The sequence below is a fragment of the Poromitra crassiceps genome (assembly GCF_964638095.1).
Source record: "Poromitra crassiceps genome assembly, chromosome: 9".
NCBI classification, from domain to species: domain Eukaryota; kingdom Metazoa; phylum Chordata; class Actinopteri; order Beryciformes; family Melamphaidae; genus Poromitra; species Poromitra crassiceps.
Window position 1 is genome coordinate 56,585,514 of NC_139630.1, and position 15,786 is coordinate 56,601,299.

Sequence of the window (15,786 nt, forward strand, 5' to 3'; positions counted from 1 at the left end):
ACAGTTCATCCAAAAATATTAATCTGGCATCATCTACTCACCCTCATCCCAGTTGAATCAGAGGTGCAGTTGGTCCATAACACACAGGGAGGTTGCCAGCACAACTCAAGAGGAAGCTAGTCACGGTTGATTTGAGTTGTACTGCATACTGAAGTCAAAGGTGACTATCCTTCTCTTAGACTATAGACAAACTTCACCTGCGTTTTCAACTGGCGTGAAAGTGAGTAGATACGACAGAATGTTCATTTTTGAGTGAACTGTTCCTTTAAATATTCAATGCATTCCAAGAGATGTGTTGTATGTGTTGTAATTTATGACTTCCCCCAAAGCAGGGGTGTGAACCTTTTGCTTTCAATCAAAAGTAGGTACAGTTTTATTGTGATTGATAACGTGTATGTCGCGTGCAGCCCACACCACTGTCATGCTAACCTAGCTAGCGAAGGCGCTAACCTAGCTAGCGAAGGCGCTAACCTAGCTAGCGTCAATGTTAGCGCTACTAAAGTTGTCAGAGGTGTCACCTCCGACACAATTTTCAAGATTTGGGTGCCATGGTATTCCCAAATATTGCGTAGTTTCCAATACCAAGCCCTTATTCACATGCCAGTGCCAAAGTTTAAGCTCAAACACAGCCTTCTTCGGCTATGTCATTTCGGGTTCAACTGCTCCACAGCGCCAGATGTATCGGTTCGGTGCTCAGTGGTGCGAGGGTGTACTACAGTTTACAATTTAGAGCATCGACTGCGCTTCCTTGAATTTCGTGGATATAAGACTCGATCCAGTTGCTGTATAGCCCTTTTTTAAAATCATGTACACATTCATCTGCCCATTTATCGATGTGATCAAACCAAATTGGTGTGACAGAACTCAAACTGTTGGTCCACTGCTCCATGTTCAGACATGGTTATCAATGGGTTTAGATGAGAGCCTCTCTGGCTTTCCCAACCAGCTGGTGACGTCATTCCAAGATGGCCACGCTGTGAATATTGTCTATAGCTGCTTTTAGCTGTTAAAGCGTTTTAGTGTGGATTTTTCCTTTAACCTGGTCGTTAGTAATGGTTGCACATTGCCTCTACTGTGCAACAATAGGTGTGCTGGGTCTAACATTCCACGTAACCCAACCTTATAGTACATACTGTAATAATTAATAATTTATCTGACAGCCAATGGAAGATGCCAAGGCAATAACCCGAGGCAATGAAGTCACCTCTGATGTCTAATTCAAATTTTTCATGCACAATTATTTATATGATCTGTTTCAGTTGTGTAAATAGAATGACTAGAATGATGTTCCTGAGGGGAAAACGCAGGGGGGGGGGGCTCATATCCGATTATGATGTGCTATATAAGCTCATCAGATCATCACTATTTCATCTCAGTTTTCACAGTATTTCAAAGTACTGCAGACCCATATTGTTTAACAAGTCCACTCCCTATTGCTATAGGGGAGCAGTAGATAGATACACAGCGAACACTGTGAGTTGGTTGTCATGTTTGCACATAGTATTTGCTGAGTTATACTTTAATAAGACACAACTTAGGGTGTAATATCTATACTGTATATAACTGCATTTCTATGTTCATGATTATTGATTTCCTGATTTCAGGTTCTGGGTAGAGCTGCAACGACAGCCCGAGCACAGTGAAAGCCTTCAGAGCCATGTCATTACTTTCATAACACCTTGATATTACCTTGATCCAATGTGTCTTTAGAACGATCAATACATTGATCAAAAAAGAAGAAGAAGAAGATGAATTTACTGTTGAAGAGGCTTTAAAAAATATGTCGCCTATACCAGTGGTTTTCAAACTTTTTCACGTCAAGGACCCCCTAAACTGACACAAATTAGACCATCTGATACAATTTTGTCTTTGAGATGTTTTATTGCAGAAGGTGTATGAACATTCCTTCATTGTGTTATTTATGGATGGGATTATAGCGAAAATAAATGAGTCCCCTTTTTCCTGGGGATTCCCTGGAACCCCCCCGTCAAGGGCTGCTGGGCGTCCCCGGACCCCACTTTGAGAAGCTCTGCGGTGTAGATGATGAAACAGAGCTCTCCGTTTCCATACAATCATCATTCATCACTGTATATATTCATGTACTTCTTTTGCATTCAGTACGCAGTACCAGTCGCTGAAACCTCAAACAATTTGTTCATTCTCATGTTCCTCCCATCCTCCCGGCTGGCTGTCACAGCGGCCATGCTTGATGAACCCTGGCTGATGTGCAGGTGAGGAGTCTCAGCGATGGGCCTGCAGACAGAGGCCAGCAGCGCCTGTTTGCAGAGGGGATGAAGACATTTAGCCGTTATCCTCCACAACCCATTCTGCTCACGCTTTCTGCATCCAACTCCCTAATTGCCCAGAGAATTCGTGCAAACAGAGAGACCGAACAGAAACATCTCTGACGAGGCTGTGCCATCGTTCAGCCTTCGTGCAGCTTGAAAATAATCGTTTTTTTTCTTTGTGAAATAAATGGTCCGGTAAAGCATGATTTCCCAATTGGTGTTGTTATTATTTGAGAGGAAAATGTAACATATGGTGGTACTTTGTGTTCATCTTCCATTATTCATCTATCGTGCATCTACTGTAGCTGCATTATGCAGCTCGAGGCAGGCCAGACTACTCTGTCTCAATGTATTGTATTGAGCGAGGTTGCATCAATGAATGCAAGTTGCAACAGACTGTAGCCTCCATGTTCTAATAATATATACAGTACAGCATGCTGCAAGAGTGAGGAAAAGTTGGTAATGGAGCAGAGTTAAGACTTGTCCTCTATTCGTCAGATATCTCAAAGATACATTCAGATGTAGTGCACCTTTTTATTGGCCATTTTACAGGAGGTAAAGAGGCAGGGACTTTCACTGCTGGGTCTGTAATAATTAATGACATGGCAGATCCGAATGTGAGTAAAATTACAGACATGCTCCGGTAACGATTACATTCCCCCGCCTCCTCCTCGCCCCCAATGGTGAGAGAAGTGAGATTGTGTGTTCGTCGGTTCTAATCCACGGGACCAGCAGGATAAATGTGGTTGTGGAAAGTGAAAAGGCAGTGTTTGCCCCTCCCTCTTTACTACAAGTGCCCTTGAGCAAGGCCCTTGACCCCAACCGCTCCAGTGGAGCTGATCAGTGGCCAACAGATCAGACTGTGGTTGTACTGGGCAGCTTCCAGGTATGAATGTGTGTGTGAATGTGAACAAGCCACTCCTGAAAAAAAGAGGATTGCTCTCAGTGAGACTCCCCTGAATAAATAAAAGTAAAAAAATGTAATAACTAAATGCAGCTCCACTCCTACATGTTAGATGATGTCACCGCTGATGATGAGGTCACCAAGGATGTCAACAGTGATGATGCCACAGTTGTGAGTTGACAGTGATGATGTCATAATCAATGGTAATGTCATCATTGATGATTTCACTGATAATGTCACTCTTGACATGATGTCACTGTAGGAGGTTACGATGCCACAGTGATGATGTCACTGTTGAAGGTTTTAATGATGTTATCATTGAGGACGATGATGTCAACAGTGATGATGTCATAATGTCATCATTGATCATTTATACCTGATGTCACTGTTGAAGGTTAGTGATCTCACTTATGATGTCATACTGTAATGTGATGTCACGTTCGAGGGCTGTAGTCATGCTCTGCCAGCTTCACGCTGTCAGATGGTAAGTTCAGCTTCTCTGACATTTACGTTAATATGTCGACAATACTCGCAAAGGTATTCAGCGGCGGGGGTAAGCAGAGAGATGCGACAACCCAGGAGGCTATTCAGCGCCTGAGGAACATGGAGGGGATGCTCATCAAAAAACAAGACCATCTGGAGAAGAAGATAGCCCAGGAGCTTATGACGGCCAAGAAAAACGGCACAAAAAACAAACGAGCCGCTCTGCAGGCGCTGAAGAGGAAGAAGCGCCTGGAGAAGCAGCTGACTCAAATCGACGGGACTCTGTCCACCATCGAGTTCCAGCGGGAGGCGCTGGAGAACACCAGCACAAACGTGGAGGTGATGATCAACATGAACTACGCCGCCCAGGCCATGAAGTCAGCTCACCAGCACATGGACATAGACAAAGTGGACGATCTGATGGAGGACATCCTAGATCAACAGGAACTAGCTCAGGAGATCTCACATGCCATCTACAAACCACTCGGCTTCAGAGAAGACTTTGACGAGGACGAGCTCATGGCCGAGCTGGAGGAGATGAAACAGGAGAACCTTCTGGAAGTTGGACCAGATGAGGATGTCCCTCTGCCCAGCGTACTGTCAACATTGGTCCCATCCACACCATCCAAGAAGAAGGAAGACGAGGACGACATGGCGGACTTGGAGGCCTGGGCGACTAAGCTAGCCAGCTAGCGCCCCTCCTGTCTGTGCTTACTGCTGCCAGACACCAGGAAGAGACGCGGACTCTGGCTCTGGCTGTCTCGTTGGCAGACTCAAAATAATCTGCATTTCATTTTCCGATGCCACAGTGATCATGTCACTGTTGAAGGTTTTAATCCTTTATTATTATTATTATTATTATTATATATAATAAAAGTGAGCAAGTGGGCTCTGTCTGTGTCTGTTTAAATTTTAGTCCCACTGATTATGTCACAATGCATATGACATCATCAGTGCCTATGACATCATCAGTGATGTCATAAGATAATTTTGGTCAATAATGATGTTACTGATGACATCACTGATGATGTCACAATGCCTGACATCATCACTGATGTCATCAGCGACATCATTATTGACCAAAATGATCTTATGACATCACTGATCATGTCATAGGCATTGTGGCATCATAAGTGATGTCATAGGCATTGTGATATCATCAGTGCGAAGTTGCACAATTGTGCACTGCACATGCCAATAGAGCAGGCGATTGTGCGCTGTGCATGCCAATGGGGCAGGCGAGGCCACACAGAAGCCGAGCTGGGGTGCGAGGCCACGCAGCGGGCGAGCTGCGTACAACGAGGCCGCGCAGCGGCCAAGCTGCGTATGGCGAGCCCGCCCAGGGTTTCGGGGCTGATACGGTACCTTTGTATCCTCAAATTTCCTTGTTACATATATTATATATATATATATATATATTGCCCATATATTAATATTTCATTGCTTAACATATTACTGATATATATTTATAGGTCTAATGTTTTGTTTTAATTGATTTTTTATTTATCTTCTCCTGCTATACTATATTGCTGCTATTTCTCACCATTGTAATGTAATCCAGACCATACCTTCATTCATGCATTTCTACTGAACACGCTCTGTTGAAAGTGTCAGCTGTGTATCTGCTTATACTGACCTTACTTTGCTGTATACTTATTTTCTGTATAGTACATTTTCTTTGCGCTTAATGTTTAACAACCCAACTTCTCTACTGGGATCATTAAAGTTTCATCTGATCTGATCTGATCACATCATGCATATTCCTAAATGCAGACAGAATGGAGAGTGGCTATACTGTAAGGTTACATTACTAAAATAATAGTTATAATTAGCTATACCTAGACGGGAGAGTTATGAAATAATGGCATGCTGAAATTGAGAAGTTCACCATGTGACTCAAGGGATATTTGCTTGAGATCACAAATGAGGATTCTGTGGTGTCATTTTGATTTATGGGTGTCACACACTGTAACAAGTTCAAGCTTTGATGAGTTCAGGTTGCATTGCCAATATCCCATCTTCCATATCCCATGTCTTTCATCTTCCATATCCCATGTCTTTCAGTGGGGACTTCAGTTCAATGGCTTTAATAACATGCATGAACGGATAGCCCTTTTTTTTTTTTTTTAAGGAAGAAATTGTTGCAGCAATTCTTTCTACCCTCCCTCTCTCTGCTATTAGCAAGCAATCAATGGCAAATTGCCTTTTTTAATGCCTTCTTCAGGATCTTGTTGAAAGTCAGACACACTTGAAGGTATCTTAACGCCTTCACTTCCTCCCCGGCTGCCCCTTCACTTTCGCTCCCAGCGCGACAAGAAGTGGGTACAAACACTAAAGATAATGCTCGCAGAGTAATGATTTCCCATTTTCTCCTTACTTGTACGTCCTGTTATTAGTCAGATCAGTTTGGCAGTGAAAATGAATGTTCTTTTCACTTAGAGCGAACATTACCATGATTAATTCCAGCATGGAGTGAAGGAAACTGGAGGATTGCTGCAATATGAGGAGTGAAATCAATTTGGTGTGATGTGAGGAGAGCCAGGCAACGTGGGGTATAAACAAGTATGAAATTACCCTCTCCGTCTTCTCCTCTAATAGGAAAAGAGCATCATCTGGCAATAGGCTTTTGTGGCAGAAATGTGACCCTCGTTGGCCTTCATTGGGATGAAAAGGACTTGGAAATGAAATTCTGCTCTATCTATCGGCCATTATCTTAATATCATCCAAACCACTTGTGTGGCTGGCAACTGGAAAATCAATTTGGAGGTAAAGAGAAAGAAAACTAGAACGACTGCACCGCAGATATATGCTTCCGCACAACATGTGAGCAGTCGACATCCATGTCTGTCCAGACTTTGACGTTTGAGCCAAATGTAAAGAAATTCCGTCAAGGTGTTACTGAGATATGGCGTTACCGAGCTTGACAATGGCGTTCGTGATGTCACAGTGACCTTGACCTTTGACCACCAAAATGTAATCAGTTCATCCTTGAGTCCAAATGGACGTTTCAGGCAAATTAGATGAAATTCCGTCAAGGCGTTCCTCAGATATCGCAAGCTCGAAAATGGCGTTCGTGAGGTCACAGTGACCTTGACCTTTGACCAAGCAAGGGCAACTTTGGAAAGGCAAAGACTCTCCAAGTAAGGCTGAATCATCTGGGCAGAAGGAAGTTAGTTTTATGATGTGTAGTGCAGACTGACTGTATGAAGTATTTTACCGTATTTTACATCCATGAGTGGGAGGGGTGGGAGACGTCATGGAATACGTCATGGCACACATGCGCACTTCGCCTTGGGCCGCATGGTCAGGAAGTAAAACCAGGAAGAAAAACCCCCCATGATGGCTTCATGCGCCAGTGAGCAGCCTCCGTCCGAATGCATGGGTGGGCGTGGCTCGTCCCCTATCCAGTTCTTTTAATACATCCATGGCCTGGACAGCCAAAAAGTAAGAAAGCAAATGTACCGGACTGAATGGGAAAGCGACGCTTTTATCACTGGCTGGCTCAAAGCTCTATCACAAGGAAGTAGACTTGCTATGCTCACTCCCTAACAGTGGCCATAGGCGCGCCGCACTGGGGCGTCATCCATTAATAAGTCACCCATTTAGAATAATCTGAATCGTTGATGTCAAGCTTTCAGCAATGGTACTTTGATGCAAGAAAGTTTAGCATCAACAGCTTTATAGTGAGGAAATATTCCACCCAAAATACAAACTTGCCCTTGACAATAGATCAATTGATATCTGCATTGACTCCCGCATACTGAACAAATCTCAATCAAAAATGTTTCTTGCACATTCAAATTCTGTTTGTATTTTTGAGCACTGGGGAAAGCACTTTATAAATGCAATGTATTATTATTTTATTATTATAAAAATCCCCCCTTTCTTGTTCCTTTTTGCCTTTATTTAGACAGGACAGTAGGCAGACAGGAGAGGTGGGGAGAGAGAGAGAGAGGGGATGACGTGTGGTAAAGGACCTCGTGACGGATTGGAACCCGCGTCGCACGCGTGCTACCAGGTGAGCCACCAGGAGGCACTAAAATTCCCTCTTTAAATGTCTTTAAATGTAAGTTGTCACAAACCCTGCATGATGAAGACAAATGACGGGTCATAACGCTCATGGCCAAGTCGGTGTCCAGAGAGTGGACATCAAGGCTTTTCTGAGAGATTGAAGAGATTCTGGCGCCGTCATTCCTCAAAGTCGCTCCTGAGCGGCTGGAAGGCCAGAGAGGAGGCTCCGTCCTTGGCTATACAGCTGGACACCTGAAGTCCATGGAATCAAGATGGATGGTTGAAATCTTTCTCTCTGTCTTGGTGTGCTGAGGATCTTTCCTGAAAGCCTCCATCGCTGCACAATGAAGACAGATGAGCATGGCTGATTTTTGGGGCGTTTGGTGGTGTCCCTCCAGCGGACGGAGGCAGGAGAACCATCGGGGTGCAGAGCAGAGGGTGCGCTCCTTGGCCAAACAAGCCTCTGCCTCTTTAGGGATGGACCTGCTGACTGATTAGAGAGGGAAGGACAAGATGGGTTGCCAATGTTTTTCATCTCCTGTTCCGAGCCAGCGCATTGATGTGTGACGGTACCGTTCCTCTCACACTCGGTCCGGTGGGTCGATAGTCGGCGGGCTGGCAAAGGAGAGAGGGATTTTCTGAAGCTGCTCACGCTCAGAATGATGGCCAGTCCTCCTCCCAGGGCTCAGGCTCAGTCTGGGAACACACAGAGCTGTGAAAGACAGCGCTCCTCAGTGGGCTTCAGCCACTTTCTACAGGATGTGAACGCACTTCAAATCAGACTGCCTCTCCTCTGATGTCTTCCTCCTTAGCCGCACTCTGCTGTTCTTTTAGTACCTCCACCAAGGAGTAATCGTCAGTGACTTGAACTTCTACCATAGCCACTTTCTGCTACAATATCTGTACATTTACTCAAGTGTGGCTTTCATGTACTTCATCCACCAATGGTAATCATAATTATGGCAGTAATCCACTAGCCTACTCAGAAATAAAGACCATGTTTCAATACTTTCACTTTCAAAAAGGTAATGCTTGAAATTAATTTAATTGAACCATATTTTCAGACGTAACTATCAATCTAATGCTACTAAGGCTGTAGGAGCAGAGATTGGTCACTGGGTCATTCTACTGTTCACTCACTGGTGGATAGTGAACTGCTAACCTGGCAAAAGATACTTGAACTTCGACACGGGCGGACTGAAAACGCCATCGCTTTGTGGATCTGCCGGCCATTTCAACTTGCTGACTTGCATTATTTTTTACTGTAATGTCTTAAAAGACCGTAATAAATCAATTAGATTAAAAGAAACATATCCGTCAAGTTCATTTAATGGCATATTGGACACTGTTAGTATTATATCTAGGTGTCATAACATGGATTGATGCCTCTGGAACACATTCAGGGGATTGATGGCGTTTCATTTTAATTCATGACTCTATATCAGCGTTCAAAGGGCTAAATGATGTGCGAGCACTAGTCAATGTGATGACCTATTTTTAGCCATCACGTGGGCTGAATTAATGCCATCTCATCCCCTTTCGGTAAAGCGTGACGGAGAATGATTTGAATAGATGTTTGGGCCAGTGGAGGATGTCTCTGATGGACTTTACAAGTGTGTGCCTAATGCAGATCACAGAATCCATACTAACATCACACAGGAAGACATCAGCATACTGTTACAGTGTAGCGTACATGCATCACACAGGAAGACATCAGCATACTGTTACAGTGTAGCGTACTGTACATGCATCACACAGGAAGACATCAGCATACTGTTACAGTGTAGCATACATGCATCACACAAGAAGACATCAGCATACTGTTACAGTGTAGCGTACATGCATCACACAGGAAGACATCAGCATACTGTTACAGTGTAGCGTACATGCATCACACAGGAAGACATCAGCATACTGTTACAGTGTAGTGTACATGCATCACACAGGAAGACATCAGCATACTGTTACAGTGTAGTGTACATGCATCACACAGGAAGACATCAGCATACTGTTACAGTGCAGTGTACATGCATCACACAGGAAGACATCAGCATACTGTTACAGTGTAGCGTACATGCATCACACAGGAAGACATCAGCATACTGTTACAGTGTAGTGTACATGCATCACACAGGAAGACATCAGCATACTGTTACAGTGTAGCGTACATGCATCACACAGGAAGACATCAGCATACTGTTACAGTGTAGTGTACATGCATCACACAGGAAGACATCAGCATACTGTTACAGTGCAGTGTACATGCATCACACAGGAAGACATCAGCGTACTGTTACAGTGTAGTGTACATGCATCACACAGGAAGACATCAGCATACTGTTACAGTGTAGCGTACATGTATCACACAGGAAGACATCAGCATACTGTTACAGTGTAGTGTACATGCATCATACAGGAAGACATCAGCATACTGTTACAGTGTAGTGTACATGCATCACACAGGAAGACATCAGCATACTGTTACAGTGTAGCGTACATGTATCACACAGGAAGACATCAGCATACTGTTACAGTGTAGTGTACATGCATCACACAGGAAGACATAAGCATACTGTTACAGTGTAGTGTACATGCATCACACAGGAAGACATAAGCATACTGTTACAGTGTAGTGTACATGCATCACACAGGAAGAGATCAGCATACTGTTACAGTGTAGCGTACATGCATCACACAGGAAGACATCAGCATACTGTTACAGTGTAGTGTACATGCATCACACAGGAAGACATCAGCATACTGTTACAGTGTAGTGTACATGCATCACACAGGAAGACATCAGCATACTGTTACAGTGTAGCGTACATGCATCACACAGGAAGACATCAGCATACTGTTACAGTGTAGCGTACATGCATCACACAGGAAGACATCAGCATACTGTTACAGTGTAGCATACATGCATCACACAGGAAGACATCAGCATACTGTTACAGTGTAGCGTACATGCATCACACAGGAAGACACCAGCATACTGTTACAGTGTAGCGTACATGCATCACACAGGAAGACATCAGCATACTGTTACAGTGTAGCGTACATGCATCACACAGGAAGACACCAGCATACTGTTACAGTGTAGCGTACATGCATCACACAGGAAGACATCAGCATACTGTTACAGTGTAGTGTACATGCATCACACAGGAAGACATCAGCATACTGTTACAGTGTAGTGTACATGCATCACACAGGAAGACATCAGCATACTGTTACAGTGTAGTGTACATGCATCACACAGGAAGACATCAGCATACTGTTACAGTGTAGCATACATGCATCACACAGGAAGACATCAGCATACTGTTACAGTGTAGTGTACATGTATCACACAGGAAGACATCAGCATACTGTTACAGTGTAGCATACATGCATCACACAGGAAGACATCAGCATACTGTTACAGTGTAGTGTACATGCATCACACAGGAAGACATCAGCATACTGTTACAGTGTAGCGTACATGCATCACACAGGAAGACATCAGCATACTGTTACAGTGTAGTGTACAAAGCCGTCCCTCGCCCCCCTTTCGGCAAATCGGACCACGCCTCCATCCTACTTGTACCCAGGTACCAACAAAAACTAAAAAGACAACCCCCAGCATTCCGAACCGCCCACTGCTGGTCAGACCAATCAGACGACATCCTGAGGGACTGCTTTGACCAAGTGGTGTGGGAGGAGTTCAAAGCTGCAGGAGACCTGGGCGAGTATGCAGATACGGTGTCATGCTTCATAAAGAAGTGCACCGACGACATAGTCCCCACAAAAAAAGTCAAAATAATGCCGAACCAAAAGCCTTGGGTCAACAGCGACGTCAGGGCTGCCCTTCACGCCAGGACCACCGCCTTCAGCTCTGGCACAACTGACCAATACAAGCAGGCACAATATGCCCTCCGGACCGCTATAAAAATAGCACGTAGAGATTATGGAAGGCAGCTGGAGTCAAAACTGGACACTAACAACCCCAGACACCTGTGGAGAGGGCTCCATGCTGCCACAGACTTCAAAGAGGTGAAACGACAGAACCCCAGCACGTCACCCACCCTACCGGACGAACTCAACGCGTTCTACGCTAGGTTCGACCCCTCTGCCAGAGCGCCTCCCCTCCTCCCCCCCCCCTCTCCCACCCCTCTCCCCCTCTCCTCCCCCCCATCTCCTCCCCCCCACCACCCCTCCTCCTCCCCTCCCCACCCCCCCTCCTCTCCTCCCCCCCCACCTCTCCCCCCCCATCACCCCTCTCCTCCCCTCCTCCCCCCCTGCCACCTCTCCCCCCCCATCACCCCTCCCCCTCGCCGCCCCCCCACCACCCCTCCTCCTCTCCCCCCCCAATCACCTCCCCTCCCCCCTTCCTCCCCCCCACCCCCCTTTCTCCCCCCCACCCCCCGATCACCTCCCCTCCCCCCTTCCCCCCCCCCACCCCTCAGCACCCGCACCCCCCCCCATTCCCACCTAACCACCAACCCCACCCACCCTCCACCCCCCACAGACCGCCCCCTCACCATCACTGAGGATGAAGTGTGCCGGTCGTTCCTGCGTATCAACCCACGCAAGGCGGCCGGCCCGGACGGCATCCCTGGGCGGGTCCTCAAGGCCTGCGCCCACCAGCTGGCAGCCGTGTACACAGACATCTTCAACCAGTCCCTCTCCCTCCGACGAGTTCCCTCCTGCTTCAAGGCAGCAACAATCATCCCCATTCCCAAACAGCAAAAAGTGACCAGCCTCAATGACTGGCGCCCTATAGCCCTCACACCAATAGCCAGCAAGTGCCTTGAAAAGCTGGTCATATCAAAGATCCGTCCCACACTCCCCCCGGACCACGACCCGCTGCAGTTTGCATACCGCCCCAACAGGAGCACAGCGGATGCAGTGGCACACGTGCTCCACACCGCCCTGTCCCACCTGGAGGGGAAGGACACCTATGTGAGAATGCTGTTTGTGGACTACAGCTCAGCATTCAACACCATAGTACCCTCCAGGCTGGTAAGCAAACTCAGGGACCTGGGACTAAACACAGCGATGTGCGACTGGATCCTGGACTTCCTGACAGACCGCCGCCAGGTGGTGAGGGTGGGCAACCTCACCTCCTCCCCGCTGACCATCAGCATAGGAGCACCCCAGGGGTGCGTCTCCAGCCCCTTCTGGTACGACCTCTACACCCACGACTGCGTGGCGACTCAAACTTCAAACACCATCGTGAAGTTTGCAGACGACACAGCAGTCGTGGGGCTGATCTCGGGGGGCGACGAGACGGCCTACAGAGAGGAGGTGAGGGTCCTGGAACAATGGTGCCAGGACAACCACCTCTCTCTGAACGTCTCCAAGACCAAGGAGATCATTGTGGACTACAGGAGAGGGGGGGGCACACACCCCCCAATCACCATCAACGGCACAGTGGTGGAAAGGGTGGACAGCTTCAAGTACCTGGGAGTCAACATCCACCAGGACCTGACCTGGGCCGGCCACACCGCCACTGTTGTCAAAAAGGCCCAACAGCGAATACACGGACTCAGGCGCCTGAAGAAGTTTGGGCTAAGGAAAGAAATCCTCAGGGACTTCTACAGAGGCACCATTGAAAGCCTGCTGACTGGCTGCTTCACCGCCTGGTACGGGAACTGTACCACCATGGACCGCAGGGCGCTACGGAGGGTGAGGCGCGCGGCCCAGCACGTAACAGGAGACGAGTTGCCAGAACTGCACGAACTGTACAACCAGCGGTGCCTCAGGAGGTCCCTGAAGATCATCAAAGACACAAACCATCCCCACAACAGCCTGTTCTCCCTGCTACCCTCAGGGAGGAGATACAGGGTTCCAAAAACACGCACAAATCGCTTGAGGAACAGTTTCTTCCCGCAGGCCACGAGACTCCTAAATATGCACAAATAGTGCAGTAGTCGTACCGTACCGTACTGCAGCTGCTACTATTACGGATGCCTAACGTTTAATTGTAAATTTAAGTGTATGTTTAATAAGGTGCCTAACGTTTAATTGTAAATTTAAGTGTATGTTTAATAAGGTACATGCTATTTGCACATGTATGTATAAAACGTTGAATTTGGAATGTCTGAACACGTCTAACGTATGCACATGACATGTGCACCTATGTGCAATGAATATGCCACTGTCGTATAAGCCACCGACTTGCCTTATTGCTTATAGATGCCTATTTCTTATTGCCTTATTGCTGTCTTATTGCCTATTGATGCCTATTTCTTATTGCCTATTACTTATTGCTTGTTGCCTATTTGTACTATGTCGTAAACGGAGTCCACTGCACAAGAATTTCACACGTGGTACTTGTACCATGGAGTGACAATAAAAATCTTGAATCTTGAATCTTGAACATGTATCACACAGGAAGACATCAGCATACTGTTACAGTGTAGCGTACATGCATCACACAGGAAGACATCAGCATACTGTTACAGTGTAGTGTACATGCATCACACAGGAAGATATCAGCATACTGTTACAGTGTAGCGTACATGCATCACACAGGAAGACATCAGCATACTGTTACAGTGTAGCGTACATGCATCACACAGGAAGACATCAGCATACTGTTACAGTGTAGTGTACATGCATCACACAGGAAGATATCAGCATACTGTTACAGTGTAGCATACATGCATCACAGACATCAGCATACTGTTACAGTGTAGTGTACATGCATCACACAGGAAGACATCAGCATACTGTTACAGTGTAGCATACATGCATCACAGACATCAGCATACTGTTACAGTGTAGTGTACATGCATCACACAGGAAGACATCAGCATACTGTTACAGTGTAGCGTACATGCATCACACAGGAAGACATCAGCATACTGTTACAGTGTAGTGTACATGTATCACACAGGAAGACATCAGCATACTGTTACAGTGTAGTGTACATGTATCACACAGGAAGACATCAGCATACTGTTACAGTGTAGTGTACATGCATCACACAGGAAGACATCAGCATACTGTTACAGTGTAGTGTACATGCATCACACAGGAAGACATCAGCATACTGTTACAGTGCAGTGTACATGTATCACACAGGAAGACATCAGCATACTGTTACAGTGTAGCGTACATGCATCACACAGGAAGACATCAGCATACTGTTACAGTGTAGTGTACATGCATCACACAGGAAGACATCAGCATACTGTTACAGTGTAGCGTACATGCATCACACAGGAAGACATCAGCATACTGTTACAGTGTAGCATACATGCATCACACAGGAAGACATCAGCATACTGTTACAGTGTAGCATACATGCATCACACAGGAAGACATCAGCATACTGTTACAGTGTAGCATACATGTATCACACAGGAAGACATCAGCATACTGTTACAGTGTAGTGTACATGCATCACACAGGAAGACATCAGCATACTGTTACAGTGTAGCATACATGCATCACAGACATCAGCATACTGTTACAGTGTAGTGTACATGCATCACACAGGAAGACATCAGCATACTGTTACAGTGTAGCATACATGCATCACAGACATCAGCATACTGTTACAGTGTAGTGTACATGCATCACACAGGAAGACATCAGCATACTGTTACAGTGTAGCGTACATGCATCACACAGGAAGACATCAGCATACTGTTACAGTGTAGTGTACATGCATCACACAGGAAGACATCAGCATACTGTTACAGTGTAGTGTACATGCATCACACAGGAAGACATCAGCATACTGTTACAGTGTAGTGTACATGCATCACACAGGAAGACATCAGCATACTGTTACAGTGCAGTGTACATGCATCACACAGGAAGACATCAGCATACTGTTACAGTGTAGCGTACTGCGTACATGCATCACACAGGAAGACATCAGCATACTGTTACAGTGTAGCATACATGCATCACACAGGAAGACATCAGCATACTGTTACAGTGTAGCATACATGCATCACACAGGAAGACATCAGCATACTGTTACAGTGTAGTGTACATGCATCACACAGGAAGACATCAGCATACTGTTACAGTGTAGTGTACATGTATCACACAGGAATACATCAGCATACTGTTACAGTGTAGTGTACATGCATCACACAG

General features: G+C 46.0%; 1 pseudogene across 1 annotated transcript; it reads left to right on the top strand.

The window, feature by feature from the left end:
- The first annotated feature begins 3,708 nt into the window (after positions 1-3,708).
- LOC310782422 (charged multivesicular body protein 4b pseudogene) lies at positions 3,709-4,368 on the top strand (annotated as a pseudogene). The gene has a single exon. The product of its transcript is annotated as a charged multivesicular body protein 4b pseudogene (transcript).
- Positions 4,369-15,786: the final 11,418 nt, after the last annotated feature.